The following is a 22,052-nucleotide window of genomic DNA, read 5'->3' on the forward strand; positions in this document are numbered from 1 at the left end:
TAACTTGTTTACAGGAAGCGAGGGTTGGCTATCAAACTGTTGAAAACGCCGTGGCGCTCGGCAACTGACAGTCACCGGGGAGAAGCTACTCAGCTAACGAAAAAGACGCAGAAAAATTTGTAAACAAGATACAGAAGACAACAGACGAAGTAGATTTTGCTCATGCCTTGTACAATGCTGATGAAACCGGACTCTTTTGCCGGCCGGAGTGGCCGAGCGGTTAAAGGCGCTACAGTCTGGAACCGCACGACCGCTACGGTCGCAGGTTCGAATCCTGCCTCGGGCCTGAATGTGTGTGATGCCCTTAGGTTAGTTAGGTTTAAGTAGTTCTAAGTTCTAGGGGACTTGTGACCACAGCAGTTGAGTCCCATAGTGCTCAGAGCCATTTGAACCATTTGAACCGGACTCTTTTACAAGATGCTTCTTTGAAAAACATTAGCTGCCACGAACGAGAAGGAAGCTAGTGGGTACAACAGCGCATAACATTGATGGCGTCTTATGCTGCAGATGGGAATCATAAACTACCACTCATGGTGATTGGGAAATCCCAACATCCACGTTGTTTCCGGCACAGTGACATAAAGACATTACCTCTGGAATACTAGCCTCAGCAGAAAGCGTGGATAGACAGTTAAATATTCTCTCGTTGGTTCCACAGAACATTTGTACCTGCAGTGAGAAAAGAGCTGAAGAAGAAACTTACATTGGGATTTACCCTTATTATTGGTAATGCTCCCAGTCATCCTTCCAGTGTCACTCTTATGTCGGATGGTCTACAAGCACTCTTTCCTCCACCCGCTGTGGCAGCCATGATTCAGTCCATGGACCGTGAAATTTTGGAAAGAGTTAAATGTCGTTATCGACATGCGGTTCTTCTCTTCTCGCAGAACGAATGTGAAGACTATGCTGAAAGTGTGGAACTCAATCAGCTCACGTGATGTTGTTTCCCAAGCTGCCGAAACTTCGAATAATGTAGAGAACGCTACAGTAGTGAAGGAGTGGGAAACGGTGTGGCCATCCATTGATGCAGAGATGGTTCCACTACAGAGCGACAGAGATCAGGCAGTGAATTCGGAATCGTCAGTTGCTGATACTTTGTACACTGGCGAGTTCCACAAGCTTCTAGGAAGAGGAGAAATTGGTGAAGAAGATGTTGCTAGGTGGTTGAGTGAGGAGTAATGTGGAACAGACCAAATTTGAACAGATGAAGAAATAATAAAAGCCTTGCAGGGAAGTGTTGAAGAAAGTGATGATGAAGAGGACATAGGAAGAGAGAGCACGAAGATTTCTCACACTGCTGGTGCTGAAGATGCACACGTCTCCCTGGTGCACATTACGGAACAACTATAACCATTGCGACAGTTAAAAATTCTGTACTACTGTATAATTATGTACACACTCAAGGACAAAGTTTTCTTTGAAAATGAATGTATCTTAGGATTCAGTAAAGTGGAGCCCTATGTTTTTATAACATATCTTTGGATTTAATGAAGTACATTGAAGACCTAAAGAAAGTGGTACAACTGCCTAATATGGTGTAGAGCTGGCGGAAGTTCCACAGCATGACGTGGCATGGACTCGACTAATGTCTGAAGTATTGCTGGAGGGAAATGACACCCTGTATCCCGCAGGGCTGTCCATAAATCCGTAAGACTATTAAAGGATGGAGATCTCTTCTGAACAGCACGTTGCAAGGTATCCCAGATATGCTCCAGAGTGTTTACGTCTAGGGATTTTAGTGGCGAGCGAAAGTATCTAAACTCAGAAGAGAGTTCCTGGAGCCACTCTGTAGCAATTATGGACGTGTGGGGTCTCGCACTGTCCTGCTGGAATTGCCCAAGTCCGTCGCAATGCACAGTGGACATGAATGGATGGAGTTGATCAAACAGGGCGGTTACGTACTTGTCACCTTTCAGAGACATATCAGGGGTCCCATATCAATTCAACTGCAACGCCCCACACCATTACACAACCTCCACGAGCTTTAACAGTCCTCTGCTGACATGTAGGCTCCATGGCTTCATGAGGTTGTCTCCATACTCTTACACGTCAACCGGCTCGATACAATTTGAAACGAGACTCGTCTGACCAAGTTATATCTCTCCAATCATCAACAGTCCAATGTCGGTGTTGACGGGCCCTGGCGAGGAATAAAGCTTTGTGTCGTGCAGTCATGAAGAGTACACGAGTGGGCCTTGGACTCCGAAAGAGTATATCGATGATGTTTCGTTGAATGGTTCGCACGGTGACACTTTTTGATGGCCCAACATTGAAATCTGCAACAACTTGCGGAAAGGCTGCACTTCTGTCACGATGAACGATTCTCTTCAGTCGTCGTTGATCCCGTTCTTGCAGGATCTTTTTCCGGCCGCAGCAATGTCGGAGATTTGGTGTTGTACCAGATTCCTGGTATTCACAGTACACTCGTGAAATGGTCGTGCGGGAAAAATCCCCACTTCATCGCTACCTTGGAGATGCTACGTCTCATCGCACGTGCGCCGACTAAAACACCACGTTCAAACGCGCTTAAATCTTGATAATCTGTCATTGTAGCAGCCGTAAGCGATCTAACAACTGCGCCAGACTTTTGTTCTCTTGTATAGGCGATGCTGAACTCAACACCGTATTCTGCCTATTTACATATTTCTGTATTTGAATACGCCTGCGTATACCAGTTTGTTTGGTGCGTCAGTGTATATCGCCCTTACGCTTAAGGGGCTCCGGAAACGCTCAAAATCATGAAAAGTTCAATTTTTACTTTTTTGCGTTTTCTGAATCTGCAGACTATTACCTTTTAATAGATATATAATTTATTCAATTCCGAAGACTACAACTATTTTTAAATTTTTTTTGAAATGTGTTCTACATGGGCGTGACCCACTGTGGCGCTGTTAAACTGCTGTCAAATGGTGTTATTATTAACGTCCGTGTTCATCAGGTACATTTTAGTGACGTGAGATAAAGTATGTGTTGTGGTTAACCTGTGATGGTTCAATATATATCGCTGGTGTGATTGTCGATTGTTTCATGTTTATTTACTCTGTCGTTATCTCGAAAATATTCGTAATTAATTCTGTTTCTTGAGTCTCTGTTTTGTTGAAGTATAATAATGAGTAAAAGTAAAGTTGCTGTTGCGACTTTCAATGATGGCAACATTGTAAGGTGCAAGGTATTTAGAAATATGGGAATGAAGATAGGTTCTAACATGGTACGAGCGATGCTTGCTTTAGACAAGGAACGCCTTCGGGCTGCAGACAGGGCTGTAAAGAGTCTAAAAAATACAAGCAAGAGTAAACACGAGGAGGAACAAGAGGAACCTGGAGGAGGAGTTTGCAGAGGATGAAGATAATCCATCCTATGGACCTGGAATGCACTAAAAAGTTAATCCAATCTTTGTCGCTAGATTCCCAAAACTTTTATTTTCTCATACTAATTACATGTTTTTTAAGGATCTTCCAAACATATTTGTTTCAAACTTTCAGTAAATGTTACACAGTACGTTCTGCATAATTTAACACAGCCTTTTTCCAAAAAACTGTATATTTTTGAATATATAAATAAATTCCAATCCCAAAGAAAGCAGGTGTTGACAGATGTGAAAATTACCGAACAATCAGTTTAATAAGCCACAGCTGCAAAATACTAACACGAATTCTTTACAGACGAATGGAAAAACTGGTAGAAGCCGACCTCGGGGAAGATCAGTTTGGATTCCGTAGAAATGTTGGAACACGTGAGGCAATACTGACCTTACGACTTATCTTAGAAGAAAGATTAAGAAAAGGCAAACCTACGTTTCTAGCATTTGTAGACTTAGAGAAAGCTTTTGACAATGTTGACTGGAATACACTCTTTCAAATTCTAAAGGTGGCAGGGGTAAAATACAGGGAGCGAAAGGCTATTTACAATTTGTACAGAAACCAGATGGCAGTTATAAGAGTCGAGGGACATGAAAGGGAAGCAGTGGTTAAGAAGGGAGTAAGACAGGGTTGTAGCCTCTCCCCGATGTTATTCAATCTGTATATTGAGCAAGCAGTAAAGGAAACAAAAGAAAAATTCGGAGTAGGTATTAAAATCCATGGAAACGAAATAAAAACGTTGAGGTTCGCCGATGACATTGTAATTCTGTCAGAGACAGCAAAGGACTTGGAAGAGCAGTTGAATGGAATGGATGGTGTCTTGAAGGGAGGATATAAGATGAACATCAACAAAAGCAAAACGAGGATAATGGAATGTAGTCGAATTAAGTCGGGTGATGTTGAGAGTATTAGATTAGGAAATGAGACACTTAAAGTAGTAAAGGAGTTTTGCTATTTGGGGAGCAAAATAACTGATGATGGTCGAAGTAGAGAGGATATAAAATGTAGACTGGCAATGGCAAGGAAAGCGTTTCTGAAGAAGAGAAATTTGTTAACATTGAGTATAGATTTAAGTGTCAGGAAGTCATTTCTGAAAGTATTTGTATGGAGTGTAGCCATGTATGGAAGCGAAACATGGACGGTGTATAGTTTGGACAAGAAGAGAATAGAAGCTTTCGAAATGTGGTGCTACAGAAGAATGCTGAAGATTATATGGGTAGATCACATAACTAATGAGGAAGTATTGAATGGGATTGGGGAGAAGAGAAGTTTGTGGCACAACTTGACCAGAAGAAGGGATCGGTTGGTAGGGCATGTTCTGAGGCATCAAGGGATCACCAATTTAGTATTGGAGGGCAGCGTGGAGGGTAAAAATCGTAGGGGGAGACCAAGAGATGAATACACTAAGCAGATTCTGAAGGATGTAGGTTGCAGTAGGTACTGGGAGATGAAGAAGCTTGCACAGGATAGAGTAGCATGGAGAGCTGCATCAAACCAGTCTCAGGACTGAAGACCATAACAACAACAACAAATAAAAAATTGCAAAAAATGTTGTGAATTTTCATTACAATTGAAAAAAATCATCTTTAATAACTGAACTAAAATTTTGTAAAATCCCTGTGTTAAGTTGTAGCCCATATTCCAATAAATAATCTGTAAAAATTCAACTTCCTACCTCAAATACTTTGTGAGGAAAGATGTAATTTATAAGCGTTATTTTAACATTGCAAGTATAGGGCGTTCTGGAGCCCCTTAAAATAAATTTCAGAGACGCTCAATAATCCAGCACAATCCGGCACCCATATGTGCAAAGAATGGCCGGATTCATGGGAGTCTAGTGTATCACCACGCTTACAAGGTAAAAGGAATTAATGATTCAGTTTATTCGTGGAAAGGCGTTCGCATTTAATATATCAAATCTGTGGAAGAAAAAGTTTCGTCGTTGTTGGTCAGAAACTTCCGTTGGCGTAATGTATTATCATTCGAAGGATTACAAATATGCTTCAGTGAAGAGAAATGACGCTATAAATTAATACGGAAATGCAGTGCAGCAATGGCAACTTCAGCGCGAAAGTAAAAGAAGCATAGTTGTAGTGAGTGTTGTGCAGCGAAGACATTGTGCGGAAGCGTATTTTGTGCCAAAACGTTCATGAAACGAAGTACTTTCTTTCAAAGTGAATTTTACTTTTAAATAGAGAAAATTTATATTGGTGAAGTAAAAGAAAAACGTATTCCATTGTGATTCATTTAGCAACGAAGTGTGTTGTCTCTGTGAAACATCACATACAAGTGTCTGACACCTGCAAGCATTACTCGTAATACAGAGGGAAGTGCGGGAGTTTTCCAGCTGAATGGATGCTTGAAATTACAGTGAAATCCAGACCATTAGCTGCTTACAGCCGATGATAAACATCAAAGGGAATATTTGAAAATATGTGCCCCCACCGGGACTCGAACCCGGGATCTTCTACTTTAACGACAGATGCTCTATCCGACTGAGCGATATTCTTTTTTTTCTGTCGTTCGTTGCATTTGTTGGGGGTGGACGTCTTCAGACACCCGTTGAAGTTCACCGTTGATCTATCCACTCACTTATTTTTTTTAATTACAGAGGGCAGCTACCACTCTGACCGAACACGCTGAGCTACCGTGCCGACTGCCATCGAGGACACAGATGACAGTGCGACTGCAGGGACTTATCTCTGGCACGCTCCCCTGCAACTCACATTTCCATTCACTGCATTTGTAGTGCCCCTGCCTATTATACTCATTACTCGCGGCGGTTAATCTACCGATTCCCTCAAGAGTTTGAGCAATGTGAGTGCATCCGCATTGAAGGAGATCATTGGCCGGTAACCTTTACCTATATGAAGACGGTATTTGTTCTTTCAGATATGTCCGAAAGAACAGATACCACATTCATATACGAATGGATTGGAGTCTTGAAAGGAGGTTATAATATACATCAGTGAAAGTAAAAAAAGGGTACTGGGATGTAGTCGGGAATTATGTTACGAAATAAGGCATTAAAAGTAGATGCGTTTTGCTATTTGGGCAGCAACGTAACTGATGATGGAAGAAGAAGAGAGAATTTAAATCCACAATGGCTATAGGACAAAATCATTTTCAAGAAGAGGTATTTGGTAACACCTAATATAAAATAACGTGCTAAGAAGTCCTTTGGGAAGGTATTTGTGTCGAGAGCAGACGTTTACGGGAGCTAATCGGAGACCATAAGCAAATCCGGCAAGATGAGACTGAAAGCTTTTGAAATATGCTGCTACAGGAGCTGCTGGAGATCAGATGGGTAGATCGAATAATTAATAAGGTGATATTCAACCAAACTAGGGAAAACGGAAACTTCCTGTGCACCATAATAAAACGAGGGATTTTGTTGATAGGTCTCATCTTGAAGCATGAATACTCGACGTGGAGAACTGCATCAAACCAGTCAACGGACTGAAGAACGGCCTTTTTGATGATAGAATACAAAAGTGTAGATGTACTGGATAATATATCCGTTTAATATACGAGTCTTTTGTACGGTGGCTTGGTTTTAAGCTGCAAGGTGAGTCTAGCAGGTATCGCAACAATATTAGGGTGTCCTCTAAAGTAATAAATCGGGAATTTTACGACTACTAAATAAAACACGAATCACAATTAGTTTGATTTACACCGACAAAATTACTGACCAAAAATACTAGAAACTTCGGCAACATTAACGTAATAAAAGCTTGGCGTATCTGAGGTAATCGCGGAGTGTCCTGTGATTGTTGTGAAGTTAATGGAAGGCACGTAGTACTACAGAAGCAAATACGTCACCGAGCGAGGTGGCGCAGTGGCTAGCACACTGGACTCGCATTCGGGAGGACGACGGTTCAATCCCGCGTCCGGCCATCCTGATTTAGGTTTTCCGTGATTTCCCTAAATCACTCCAGGCAAATGCCGGGATGGTTCCTTTAAAAGGGCACGGCCGACTTCCTTCTCCGTCCTTCCCTAATCTGATGAGACCGATGACCTCGCTGTTTGGTCTCTTCCCCCAAACCAACCAACCAACCAAATACGTCACACACGTTGTCGTAGTAGTGACTTTAAAATACAAGTCTTCTGGGTGACGTCTGAAGTAATCGGTTAAAATAAAATTATCTGGTCGACCCTACACACCGTCTCGCGGCGGCGGCTCGACGTCGTCAAAGTACTGGAGGTGGAGGCTCAAGTGGCTGGAGAATCAGTCGTTGGCGGAACCAACGACCCTCGCCAGGGGCAAAGTGCAGATCAGCTCGAAATGTCTCTAAGTCCCAGGTTTGTAAACTTAGCAGTTCGACCATCTGGGACAGTTAACGGCGGCTCTCAGCGTAGACGTTTGGCGGTGGAGGCTCATAAAGATCGAGTTAGATTTGGAGTTGGAGACGAAGTGATTTCTGATCGAATGTTTACGTACCTTGAACTGCCGAGTTTCGCGTCTCTTACTAAATTCAGTTTAGCGGGGCTTCCGATCTTACGAGCGCCAACGATAAAAATGATCCTCAGAAAACACTTGTGCCCCTTCCTCTAGCTCGTTAACCAATGACATCCGTCTTGCCATCTTCCACTGAAAAATGTCGCTTCACTCTATATCTCTCGCTGCGGCCAGTGAGGTGGTCGCGTCATCACTGCCCCATTCTTTTCTCTACCCTGTAGTTTACTTACGCAAACCAATGCTGGCATTTCTTCCATTGTGTCAAAATTTGTTTTTTGCAGAGTCAGTACGCTCAGCGATGTCTAACATTTTCAGAGGGCCTAAACTATGGCACAGCAATTCGTCCTCCATGTGAGATATTCACTCTGTAGCGGTGTGTGCGCTGATATGAAACTTCCTGGCACATTAAAACTGTGTGCCCGACCGAGACTCGAACTCGGGACCTTTGCCTTTCGCGAGCAAGTGCTCTACCATCTGAGCTACCGAAGCACGACTCACGCCCGGTACTCACAGCTTCACTTCTGCCAGTATCTCATCTCCTACCTTCCAAACTTTACAGAAGCTCTCCTGCGAACCCTGCAGAACTAGCACTCCTGAAAAAAAGGATACTGCGGAGACATGGCTTAGCCACAGCCTGGGGGATGTTTCCAGAATGAGATTTTCAGTCTGCAGCGGAGTTTGGAAGGTAGAAGACGAGATACCGGCAGAAGTAAATCTGTGAGGACCGGCCGTGAGTCGTGCTTCGGTAGCTCAGATGGTAGAGCACTTGCCCGCGAAAGGCAAAGGTCCCGAGTTCGAGTCTCGGTCGGGCACACAGTTTTAATCTGCCAGGATGTTTACGTCTTCCATATGTTTATCTCTGGCCTTCGTGGCTTTCTGGTGAAACTGTCAAATTTCTACACTTGAGTACAGTATACTAAGGTGACAGAAGTCTTTGGATACCTCCTTATACTGTGTCGGACCTCCTTTTTGCCGGCGTAGTGCAGCAACGCGACCTGGAATTGACTCAACATGTCGTTGGAAGAAATTGAGCCACGTTGCCACTATAGTTGTCCACAATTGTGAAAGTGTTGCCGGTGCGGGATTGAGTTCACAAACTGACCCCTCGTTTATGTCCCACACATGTTCGGTCTGATTCAATGCTGGACGATCTGTGTGGCCAAATCATTTGTTCGAACAGTCCAGAAAGTTCTTCAAACCAATCACGAACAGTTTTGGCCCAGTAACATCGCTGTTCGGGGACATGAAGTCCATGAATGAGGCCGATGGTCTCCAAGTAACCGAACATAAACGTTTCCAGTCACCGATCGGTTCAGTTGGACCAGGGGACCCATTCCATTCCATAAAGACTTACCGCAAACCATTATGGAGCCAGCAACAGCTTGCACAGTGCCTTGTTGACAACTGGGGTCCATGGCTCCGTGGGGTCTGCACTGCACTCGAACGCTACCGATAACTCTTACCATCTGAAACAGGGATTCATCAGACCGTGATTTTCCAGTTTTGTAGGCTGCAAACGATATAGTCACGAGTCCAGAAGAGGCGCTACAGCCGACGTGCTGTTGGCAACGGCACTCGTAGCGATCGTCTTGCTGCCATAGTCCATTGACGGCAAATTTCGCCGCGCTACCCTAAAGGATACGCTCGTTGTGTGTCTCACATTTATCTCTGCGGTTATTTCACGCAGTGGAGCCTATGTGTTAGCAATGGCAACTGTAAGGCATTACAGTACGATTAAAGTACTCGGTAGTGAAGCCAATTTATAAAAAGGGAGACATTGATAATGTTGACAATTTTAGACCTATTTCTATGCCATCGGTGTTTGCTAAAGTTATCGAGAAGGTTGTATATACAAGGTTACTGGAGCATTTAAATTCACATAATTTGCTGTCAAATGTTCAGTTTGTTTTTAGAAATGGTTTAACAACTGAAAATGCTATATTGTCTTTTCTCTGTGAGGTTTTGGACGGATTAAATAAAAGGTTGCGAACGCTAGGTGTTTTATTTGATTTAACAAAGGCTTTTGACTGTGTTGACCACAAAATATTACTGCAGGAGTTGGACCATTATGGAGTACGGGGAGTAGCTTACAATTGGTTCGCCTCTTACTTTAAGAACAGAAAGCAGAGGGTAATTCTCCGCAATATTGAGAGTGGTAGCGATGTTCAGTCCCAATGGGGCACTGTTAAGTGGGGCGTTCCCCAAGGGTCGGTGCTGGGGCCACTGCTGTTTCTTATTTATATAAATGATATGCCTTCTAGTATTACAGGTGATTCAAAAATATTTCTGTTTGCTGATGCCACCAGCTTGATAGTGAAGGATCTTGTGTGTAATATTGAAACAGTAACAAATAATGTAGTTCATGTAATAAGTTCGTGGCTTGTGGAAAATAATTTGATGCTAAATCACAGTAAGACTCAGTTTTTACAGTTTCTAACTCACAATTCAACAAGAACCGATATTTTGATCAGACAGAATGGGCATATTATAAGCGAGACGGAACAGTTCAAATTCCTAGGCGTTCGGATAGATAGTAAGCTGTTGTAGAAAGCCCATGTCCAGGATCTTGTTCAGAAGCTAAATGCTGCTTTATTTACCATTAGAACAGTATCTGAAATAAGTGACACTTCAACACGAAAAGTAGTCTGCTTCGCATATTTTCATACGCTTATGTCGTATGGTATTATTTTTTGGGGTAATTCTTCTGATTCAAAAAGGGTATTTTTGGCTCAAAAACGGGCTGTTCGAGCTATATGTGGTGTAAGTTCGAGAACCTCTTGTCGACCCCTATTCAAAAATCTGGGAATTCTGACATTGCCCTCACAGTATATATTTTCTTTAATGTCGTTTGTTGTTAGCAATATTAGCCTATTCCCAAGAGTTAGCAGCTTTCACTCAGTTAATACTAGGCAGAAATCAAATCTGCATGTAGAATACACTTCCTTGACTCTTGTGCAGAAAGGAGTGCAGTATTCTGCTGCATCCATTTTCAATAAGCTACCACAAGAACTCAAAAATCTTAGCAGTAGCCCAAACTCTATTAAGTCTAAACTGAAGAGTTTCCTCATGGCTCACTCCTTCTATTCTGTCGAGGAGCTCCTGGAAGAGCTAAAAAATTAAGCAAATTCCAGTGTTACATTGTTGATTTTCTTCATTTAAACTTACGACTTGTCACCTGAATATGTTTTTTTTTATATTTCATTTTATCTGTTTCTAATATCGTGTTATAATTTCATGTACTGACTCGTTCCATGACCATGGAGACTTCTCCTTAATTTGGTCCCACGGAACAATAAATAAATAAATAAATAAGCAAACGCTGCTGTTCTTGGTCGTTAAGAGAAGACCGTCGGGCACTGTGTTGTCCTTGCTGACAGGTAATGCCTGATGTCTGGTATTCTCGGCACGCTCTTGACACTGTGGATCTCGGAATACTGAATTCACTAATGATCCCGAAATGGAATACCCCATACTTCGGTTTCCATTCTGCATTCATTGTCCGTAAATTCCCGTCGTGCAGCCATTATCATGTCGGAAATCTTTCCACGTGAATCATTTGAGTACAGATGACAGCTTCGCCAATGCACTGCCCTTTTATACCTTGTGTACGCATAGTACCGCCATCTGAAGATGTGCCTTCTTCAAAAATCAAACTTTCCCACACCACTCCCATGTTGTAAAAGGTTTCCGCGAGGAGTTTGTGCCACAGGAGATTCTACCTGTTTTCGTTAGGAAATCACGATTTAAGATGGCGTTATTCAGTTACTGACAATCGCAACACTGCTGTTTATAATATTCCCCAGTGTCAATTAAATATTTCGTTCAAATGGGTCTTTTGTTATGAATTTGCATCCGTTAAGTGACTGTTTCCTCAAACACAGTCACGTAACACTGTGTTCAGAAACAGAAGTTGTGGAGATCAGAATATATATTACAGCTTTAACGAGGACAGTGGTTATACACTTGGTGATGTATGAATAGGTGTTGATGTTGAAAGACAACAGAGAAATTATCTGAGTCACATAGTGTCTAATGAAATCCAGTGTCCTTCAGTTATATAACAGCCTCTGTACCTAAGGACCTACTGAAATCTCATAGCGATGACGATGAAAGGAGTTGTAAATAGCTCGAGACTGAATACAAATCCGATGTTACAGGAACTCCATGAAGGATTGATTCAAGAATGTTTGGGCCAAAAATGCACTGTCATAATAAACTTTCATGTGATTAGTAACTTTGAATTGTCTATAAATAATGATTTACATGTATTTTTCGTACACTTTGGCACTGTTTGTGATTATTAATGATTTTTTGCTGAATGTGGACAGTTTCTAAGTGTGTGAGATATACCAAATAGTTACAGGTCCGTATATAAGGTCGATATTCATAACTACAGCGATATGACCAACTGGCTCCAAAATGTACAGCACAGAATGAGGAGAATGGGCGCAGAGGAAGAGGATACACCTGTGAGCCGTGGAAAAAATTGCTGTTTTGAAGAGCGCGCCGTAGCACGTAGTGTGAAGCAGTCGCCCTCCGTTTCTGGCGGTGGCGACGCTGTAACAATCGCAGCTTTGGTGTCTCCCTCTGGTGGGAAAGGGCAAACGTTGCCTGTTCACGTGCATTTAAGGGGGGCTATGAGCTCGCCAGTCTGTCAGTCTGGGTCAGTCTCTCATCCCCAGCTTGCTAGTCTGTCTCTTGTCCGCATTTGTTAGGCGGTTAGTGTCTGTCTGTCGTTCGGAGTGCTTGTATGTCTGTCGTTCGGATCAACCTTTAAAGCCGGCAAAGTGAGAGTCTTTCCACACCGCCAGTAAGAGAACCCAGAGAGTGGTCGCCCGGTCGGGGCTTAGTTCCTGCACCTGAGTCTGCGCGTTAGGCTGCCAGTCTGCTCGAGTTTGCTCAGGCAATGGTCATTGGCGGTTGGGTCAATCGGTTGGTCGGTCTAGCACTGAGACGCAAGATGACTTGTCCGTCTTGAGAGTCGGCGCGTGTGAGGTCGCCACGTGAGTCCAGTGGGCCACGGCGTATAGCGAGGGGTAGTGACTTCGCGGTCGACACGAGAGAAACAGGAGTCAACCCACGACATCAGTCTGGCCGGTGCGAGCTGCGACGCCGTGAGACGGGAGATCGGCGCGCCTTCCTGCGTCCGTTGAAGCGGCTGGCAGCGGACTGTTCGGGAGAGCGATTTGAGGGGTGCTGCGCCTAGTCTTCTCGAGAAATGGCAGTTTATTAGAAGTTAAGTGATTGGTGATATGTTGTTTGATTTACTCTTGTTAAATTCTACTTGTTTTCTTGGTGAGGCCACCAGCCGTTTTGCTTTGGGGTCCTCCCACTATTCTTCTCCGTTTGCCCACTCGCGGGAAGGTGGACGTTTATAAATTGGGTGGTCCGTTTTTCCCTTGTGGAGTAGGGGCGGGTTAGAGCAACCTGCGGTTCGGGTTGTTCGGTAATCTCCTTATCAATCTACCGTACGTTGGTAGCTGCCAATGTCATGTTTGTCGGATTTGGTGTGTTAACGAAGTTATTGCTTGAAGTGTAACGGCCTAATATCTTAAATATGTTTTGTTCTTTGGAAACTTTGATATTATTGCCTATGACCTTGAGAGGCGGTATCTGTGTACTTAGAGCATCTTAACTATTGCTTGGCCAACCTTGTAGAATTTTATATAAGATTGCATTACATAAGCTTTTATTTACGAGGTGCATTCAAGTTCTAAGGCCTCCGATTTTTTTTCTCCGGACTGGAAAGAGATAGAAACATTCGAATTGTTATAAAATGAGGCCGCATTCATTGCCAATACGTCTCAGAGATGGCAGTACCCTACGGCAGATGGAATTTTACCGCCAGCGGCGAGAATGAGAACTGTTTTAAATACTTAAAATGGAGACGTTTTCCTTACTTCAACAGCGTGCAATCAATCGTTTTCTGAATTTGCGTATTGTGAAACCAATTGAAATTCATCGACAGTTGAAGGAGACATGTGGTGATGGAGTTATGGATGTGTCGAAAGTGCGTTCGTGGATGCGACAGTTTAAGGAAGGCAGAACATCGTGTGACAACAAACCGAAACAACCTCGGGCTCGCACAAGCCGGTCTGACGACATGATCGAGAAAGTGGAGAGAATTGTTTTGGGGGATCGCCGAATGACTGTTGAACAGATCGCCTCCAGAGTTGACATTTCTGTGGGTTCTGTGCACACAATCCTGCATGACGACCTGAAAATGCGAAAAATGTCATCCAGGTGGATGCCACGAATGCTGACGGACGACCACATGGCTGCCCGTGTGGCATGTTGCCAAGCAATGTTGACGCACAACGACAGCATGAACGGGACTTTCTTTTCGTCGGTTGTGACAATGGATGAGACGTGGATGCCATTTTTCAATCCAGAAACAAAGCGCCAGTCAGCGCAATGGAAGCACACAGATTTACCGCCACCAAAAAAATTTCGGGTAACCACCAGTGCTGAAAAAATGATGGTGTCCATGTTCTGGGACAGCGAGGGCGTAATCCTTACCCATTGCGTTCCAAAGGGCACTACGGTAACAGGTGCATCCTACGAAAATGTTTTGCAGAACAAATTCCTTCCTGCACTGCAACAAAAACGTCCGGGAATGGCTGCGCGTGTGCTGTTTCACCAAGACAACGCACCCGCACATCGAGCTAACGTTACGCAACAGTTTCTTCGTGATAACAATTCTGAAGTGATTCCTCACGCTCCCTACACACCTTACCTGGCTCCTAGTGACTTTTGGCTTTTTACAACAATGAAAGACACTCTCCGTGGCCGCACATTCACAAGCCGTGCTGGTATTGCCTCAGCGATTTTCCAGTGGTCAAAACAGACTCCTAAAGAGGCCTTCGCCGCTGCCATGGAATCATGGCGCCAGCGTTGTGAAAAATGTGTACGTCTGCAGGGCGATTACGTCGAGAAGTAACGCCAGTTTCATGGATTTCGGGTGAGTAGTTAATTAGAAAAAAATTGGAGGCCTAAGAACTTGAATGCACCTCGTAAATCATCATTTTAGTATATAAAGTTGCCACCCTTTCACCGTAAGACTTTTCATAGAAGTTAAAATCAAGTTGCACCTTCGGTAACAAGGTTAATATTTTAATTGTTAGAGTTTTGTACCATTTCCATCCCTCCTACGGGGGTGCATAGTTTGTGTGCTAGTGTAAATTGTTAAAACTCTTAGTTTAAAGTTATCTGGTGTGTTGCAGATTTGCACCAGTGTAGTCTTCCAGAGGGTGTTGTGAGTGGTCGTAACTACGGCCGTGTCAAAAGGGAGCGGCAAGGTTCTCTGCCCTAAAGCTCATACAGTCAAAACTTGTTTCTTTCTGCCTTTGAATAAATTGTAACTTTGATATTTAGAGGGTGCTTTCTGATTATAATTTTAAATCTTTTTCTTTTAAAAAATGCTTTTAGGCACTATTAAAGTGAATAAAATTCCCATTTGTTAAAAGGAATTTGGTTATGATTTCATCAGTTACTCCCTGGCAACTACTTCCATGCTTACGTAGTACGATTAATTGTGTTGATGTTCTTGATGAGTCGGTAGTAAATAAAATAAATTCTTAAGAATATTTTTTGAAAATAAATCACGGTTCAACCTGGTGGAATATTTTGAAAATATAGTTTAAGTACGTTTATTCTTTGTACAGTAATTTCCGAGTAAATTATTATGTTGTAGAAAAGCCTCTGTAATGATGAAAAGCTCAAAATAATGATAATAATGACAGCAAAGGTTGTCTGCAAGAGGACTATTATGGATGAGCTTGTACCACAACACTTGGACTCTATTAAAGTTAAGTAGCAGCTATCTGTTCATGTAAAAACAGAACTGTGTTAATCCACGCGTGCATTTGTATTCTAGAAAGAGGATACCAGCCACTCGTAACAATATCCTTTTCCTTGCTTCCCAACGGTACAAGCCCCTTCAGTGGCGATGAGGATGGGATACTGTAGCGACGAGGACACTACAAATGTATTAGTGTATCACAATGTGCACTTCTCGGTGAGTAAATATGCAATTCCGCAATTCTCAGGGAATCTCGGATGAATGTTGGCTACGAATGTAAAAATGTGGAAATATTATATAGTGCTCTTCTGGTAATTAGAAGAAGAGCCATGTTTGATATTCGGGAATTCTGTGCCTATGTTTATGCAATAATTTCTGACCCTAAAATGAGATGGTAATACTAGCCCGCCCGGTTAGCCGTTCGGTCTAACGCACGACTTTCCGGACTGAGAAGGAGCGCCTGGTCCCCGGTGCGAATCCGCTCGGCGGACTTGTGTCGAAGTCCGGTGAGCCGACCAGTCTGTGGATGGTTTTTAGGCGATTTTCATCTGTCTCGGCGAATGCGGGATGTTTCTCCCTATTCCGCCTCAGCTACGCTACGTCGGCGATTGCTGCGCAAACAAGTTCTCCACGTACGCGTACACCACCATTACTCTACCACGCAGACATAGGGGCTACACTCGTCTGGTGTGAGACGTTCCCTGGGGGGTCCACCGGGGGCCGAACCGCACAATAACCCTGGGTTCGGTGTGGAGAGGCAGAGGGGTGAAGTGGACTGCGGTAGTCGTCGTGGGGTTGTGGACCACTGCGGCTGTGGCGGGGACGGAGCCTCTCCGTCGTTTCTATGCCCCAGGTTAACATACAATACAATACAACACAATGGTAATACTGGTCGATGCTGAATCAGCGCTTCGCATTGTGGCTTCAAAGCAAAGTACTGTAAAAACGCAGGGGCTGGTATTTATTGTCTGTTCCTTCATTAGTGCGAGAAGCAAATTTAAGTACATATGGTAAGATACTGAACAGTTTTCTAAAATATATTTTATGTGATCGTTTAATTCAAAACTTTCTAGTTCATCCCAACAAAGACTGTCAGAGAGTAATAAATACGTGAGAAATAAGTGATGAGTAAGGAAAGCTCAAAACATTTTAATCAAACTATTGCAGTATATTGAAATACTATTCGAAGTTAATAATAAGTCTATTATTATAAGAGACCGCAGCTCGTGGCCGTGCGGTAGCGTTCTCGCTTCCCACGCCCGGGTTCCCGGGTTCGATTCCCGGCGGGGTCAGGCATTTTCTCTGCCTCGTGATGACTGGGTGTTGTGTGCTGTCCTTAGGTTAGTTAGGTTTAAGTAGTTCTAAGTTCTAGGGTACTGATGACCATAGATGTTAAGTCCCATAGTACTCAGAGCCATTTGAACCATTTTTATTATTATGAGTAGTTTGAAAGTAACTTAATTGTGGTAGTACTAATCAGCAAACATCTAAGAAAAATCCTTAAATCTTGTTCATCATTACATTATTTTACGTGAAAAATGTGTGCCTATGCACGTGTACTTGTGCTGAGAGAAAAAAATGTAAAAAAGCTTATATTACATTATAATTTTAAACGTTCTTTAGTTAATATCCAACGTGATTATTTTTGTTATCGTTAACGTGAATGATTTTCTTGTTAATTAGTATCCCACAGCAAAGGACAAAATCAATAACGTATTGAAAGGATGATCCAATCAAATAGTTTTCTTACAAAACAGCTATTGGAAAAAATTACTTTCTTACTGAAATTTTGAGTTTAAAGATTATGTGTATCTTGTTCGCTAAAATGAATTTCGGATTTGGACGGGCGGCCGTAATAGTTAATTGTTATAAATCGAAACAAAACTTTACCTAATTTAAAAGAAATATTGCGCTGTCCACAAATTTTTGTATAGTGATTATGCAATGTTGGCTACCACTGGCACGTCCAAAAGTTAGTAAAATAGCAGCACACAACTTTTAGAATTGTGAGGAGGTGTGATAAATATTTTTACAGATTTGATTGTCTTTATGATCATGGATTTTTCTTGGCACGTTTAATAGGAAATGTTGTCCGCAATCCATCAGTGGTCTTAACAAGTGTTGTATCTTAGAGAGCAAATCTTTTTAACTATTTCGTTTCGGATGTATAGAGTATCATGTTTACGGTGATTTGCTCATCACTCTGCACTACTACTACTGCTACTAGTACTGCTACTATCCTTGAGCTACAATGTGTGTCTGAGAACGTCGGCGGGTGGTTTCAGAAAATAAAGAGAGCAAGAGTTACGGACTAAACACCTTTGCAACATGTGTCTGACATTGTTTGCAGAGCCGCTGGGAACTGTCAGGAAACACTTATTGTAGAACCGCTTGGAGCATTGAGCCATGCGATGTTGGATATCGGCATCATTACGCGAGGTGAGACCTAGCGCTACCGGTACGATTCGGAGCCCAAGCGACGGTCAGTGACACGATCTTCATCGCCTTTTCCTCCCCACAAGATTACCTTTTTCGACAGAAAGGGCTTGACTAATTACGAATTTCCACTCCAGGCAGGTGAGGAATACGATGACCAGCATGACACATTGGTCTCCAGGTCGTATTGGCAGCACCAAGTCTCTTCTCCTGTAGAGGTGCTGACATTCAAAAAATGCCGGTCTCGGTGCTTTGAGCGATTCCACAAGAAGTGTTTGCTGGAAGTTCTCAAGAGCTTCACAACCGATGTGAGAAGTCTGTTATACGAGGGCTGCCAAGATAGCAATGCACCGCATTTTTTTCTTCAACAATTTCTTATTGAACGTAATGAAAACTACACACACGGAAGAACAGTGTTTCATCTACACACCCTATTTTTCCACGTGATATCCAACCCGTACTATGGCCTTCCTCCAGAGCGAAACAAGGGCGTGTTTGCCCTGTCGGTAGCAATCCTTGTCCTGGTGTCGGAGCCAGTGCTTCACTGTGTGAATCACCTCCTCATCGTCCTCAAAATGTCTTCCACCAATGGCATCCTTTAATGGCCCAAACAAGAGGAAATCCGACGGGGCTAGGTCAGGTGTTGTCAGGTGTGACCGCCGTGGATGGTCTCTCGGACCTAATGCATATCGTGGAGCTCTGACGAATCGCCTTCTGATGACCCCACCCTCCATGCCCAGCGACTAACTGTACTTCTGTCGACAGCAGATGCTCCATAGACTTTGCACATGCGTTTGTGAATATTCCCCACAGTCTCTTTCTCTGCAGTGAGAAATTCAATGACGGCACGTTGCTTGTAACATACATCACCTACAGACGTCATTCTGAAGCTATCCTGCAACTACTCTCTCTGTCGGAAGTGACGGAACTTTGCGCGCTCATTCAGGAGACTTAAGATAATTCATACATAATATTTCGCATTCGTAGCATTGTTTTCGACTAAGAAAAGAAATGCGGTGCATTTATTTTCTGTGTAACCCTTGTAGTTAATTTTAAACGCGAACATTTTTAGGTTAGGCTTTACCGTGACTGTTATTGACATTATAAGAAACAACAAGTTTACTGTTACCAGTTTATTTCCACGACGCGTTTCAAAGGTTTAAACCTCCATCATCGGGTGGATTTACATTAGTTAGTATGACATTTGTGTGTGTGTTGTGTTACGATTTTGGAGGAACTTGTGGCACTGCCTAGTGGAGAAACAAGACACTACATCAGAACATGGTTTAGGATTACTTTTGACAAAAAATTAAACTGATATCCAATGGTAAACATAAAATAAGTGGCAGGGACAAAGAATCCAGTGAAATTTTTTTAAGTGCTTTATCTGAAAACTACCATGAGCAGTTAAACTGAGAACCGACTCGTGGCGATAACATATTAGACCTTCTGGTGACAAACAGACCCGAACTATTTGAAAAAGTTAACGCAGAACAGGGAATCAGCGATTATAAAGCGGTTACGGCATCGATGATTTCAGCCGTAAATAGGAATATTAAAAAGGGTAGGAAGATTTTTCTGTTTAGAAAAAGTGACAAAAAGCAGATTTCAGAGTACCTGTTGGCTCCACACACAAGTTTTGTCTCAAGTACAGATAGTGTTGAGGATCAGTGGACAAAGTTCAAAACCATCGTACATTATGCGTTAGATGAGTATGTGCCAAGCAAGATCGTAAGAGATGGAAAAGAACCACCGTGGTACAACAACCGAGTTAGAAAACTGCTGCAGAAGCAAAGGGAACTTCACAGCAAACATAAACATAGCCAAAGCCTTGCAGACAAACAAAAATTACGCGAAGCGAAATTTAGTGTGAGGAGGGCTATGCGAAAGGCGTTCAATGAATTCGAAAGTAAAGTTCTATGTACTGACTTGGCAGAAAATCCTAAGAAATTTTGGTCTTATGTCAAAGCGGTAGGTGGATCAAAACAAAATGTCCAGACACTCTGTGACCAAAATGGTACTGAAACAGAGGATGACAGACTAAAGGCCGAAATACTAAATGTCTTTTTCCAAAGTTGTTTCACAGAGGAAGATTGCACTGTAGTTCCTTCTCTAGATTGTCGCACAGATAACAAAATGGTAGATATCGAAATAGACGACAGAGGGATAAAGAAACAATTAAAATCGCTCAAAAGAGGAAAGGCCTCTGGTCCTGATGGGATACCAGTTCAATTTTACACAGAGTACGCGAAGGAACTTGCCCCCCTTCTTGCAGCGGTGTACCGTAGGTCTCTAGAAGAGCGTAGCGTTCCAAAGGATTGGAAAAGGGCACAGGCCATCCCCGTTTTCAAGAAGGGACGTCGAACAGATGTGCAGAACTATAGACCTATATCTCTAACGTCCATCAGTTGTAGAATTTTGGAACACGTATTGTGTTCGAGTATAATGACTTTTCTGGAGACTAGAAATCTACTCTGTAGGAATCAGCATGGGTTTCGAAAAAGACGGTCATGTGAAACCCAGCTCGCGCTATTCGTCCACGAGACTCAGAGGGCCATAGACACGGGTTCACAGGTAGATGCCGTGTTTCTTGACTTCTGCAAGGCGTTTGATACAGTTCCCCACAGTCGTTTAATGAACAAAGTAAGAGCATATGGACTATCAGACCAGTTGTGTGATTGGATTGAGGAGTTCCTAGATAACAGAACGCAGCATGTCATTCTCAATGGAGAGAAGTCTTCCGAAGTAAGAGTGATTTCAGGTGTGCCGCAGGGGAGTGTCGTAGGACCGTTGCTATTCACAATATACATAAATGACCTTGTGGATGACATCGGAAGTTCACTGAGGCTTTTTGCAGATGATGCTGTGGTATATCGAGAGGTTGTAGCAATGGAAAATTGTACTGAAATGCAGGAGGATCTGCAGAGAATTGACGCATGGTGCAGGGAATGGCAATTGAATCTCAATGTAGACAAGTGTAATGTGCTGCGAATACACAGAAAGATAGATCCTTTATCATTTAGCTACAAAATAGCAGGTCAGCAACTGGAAGCAGTTAATACCATAAATTATCTGGGAGTACGCATTAGGAGTGATTTAGAATGGAATGATCATATAATGTTGATAGTCGGTAAAGCAGATGCCAGAATGAGATTCATTGGAAGAATCCTAAGGAAATGCAATCCGAAAACAAAGGAAGTAGGTTACAGTACGCTTGTTCGCCCACTGCTTGAATACTGCTCAGCAGTGTGGGATCCGTACCAGATAGGGTTGATACAAGACATAGAGAAGATCCAACGGAGAGCAGCGCGCTTCGTTACAGGATCATTTAGTAATAGCGAAAGCGTTACGGAGATGATAGATAAACTCCAGTAGAAGACTCTGTAGGAGAGACGCTCAGTAGCTCGGTACGGGCTTTTGTCGAAGTTTCGAGAACATACCTTCACCGAAGAGTCAAGCAGTATATTGCTCCCTCCTACGTATATCTCGCGAAGAGACCATGAGGATAAAATCAGAGAGATTAGAGCCCACACAGAGGCATACCAACAATGCTTCTTTCCACGAACAATACGAGACTGGAATAGAAGGGAGAACCGATAGAGGTACTGAAGGTACCCTCCGCCACACACCGTCAGGTGGCTTGCGGAGTATGGATGTAGATGTAGATGTAGAAACTAGAGTACCTTGTGTTACGACAGCGAAAGGAACCTGTGAACACTGGAGGTACTCTAGTTTACTTATTTTATGTAAAAGTCTTTTGTTTCTTACTGTTGTTTCCTTTATTTTCTGACACGATTCATCGAATGTTTCAGATGCACCTTGTATTTGGCATACATACAGCACCTAGTCATACCAGCTGGAACAAATACTAAGAAAACCTGACCAGAGACCAGACCTCGACTTTCCGGATTGTTTACTTGACAATGGAAAGGGAATATTTGTTTCGTGCAGCTGAGTGACTCCGAGGACTATTTGTAATATTCTGTCTCGTAATTTC

General features: G+C 42.9%; 1 protein-coding gene across 1 annotated transcript in view; it reads right to left on the reverse strand.

Annotated features, from left to right (window-relative positions):
* The window catches only part of LOC126188367 (atrial natriuretic peptide receptor 1-like), a 362,237-nt gene that overhangs the window by 25,564 nt on the left and 314,621 nt on the right, over nucleotides 1–22,052 (reverse strand). The gene's annotated exons all lie outside the window — the stretch shown is intronic.

Source organism: Schistocerca cancellata, chromosome 5, assembly GCF_023864275.1.
Source record: "Schistocerca cancellata isolate TAMUIC-IGC-003103 chromosome 5, iqSchCanc2.1, whole genome shotgun sequence".
Classification (NCBI taxonomy): domain Eukaryota; kingdom Metazoa; phylum Arthropoda; class Insecta; order Orthoptera; family Acrididae; genus Schistocerca; species Schistocerca cancellata.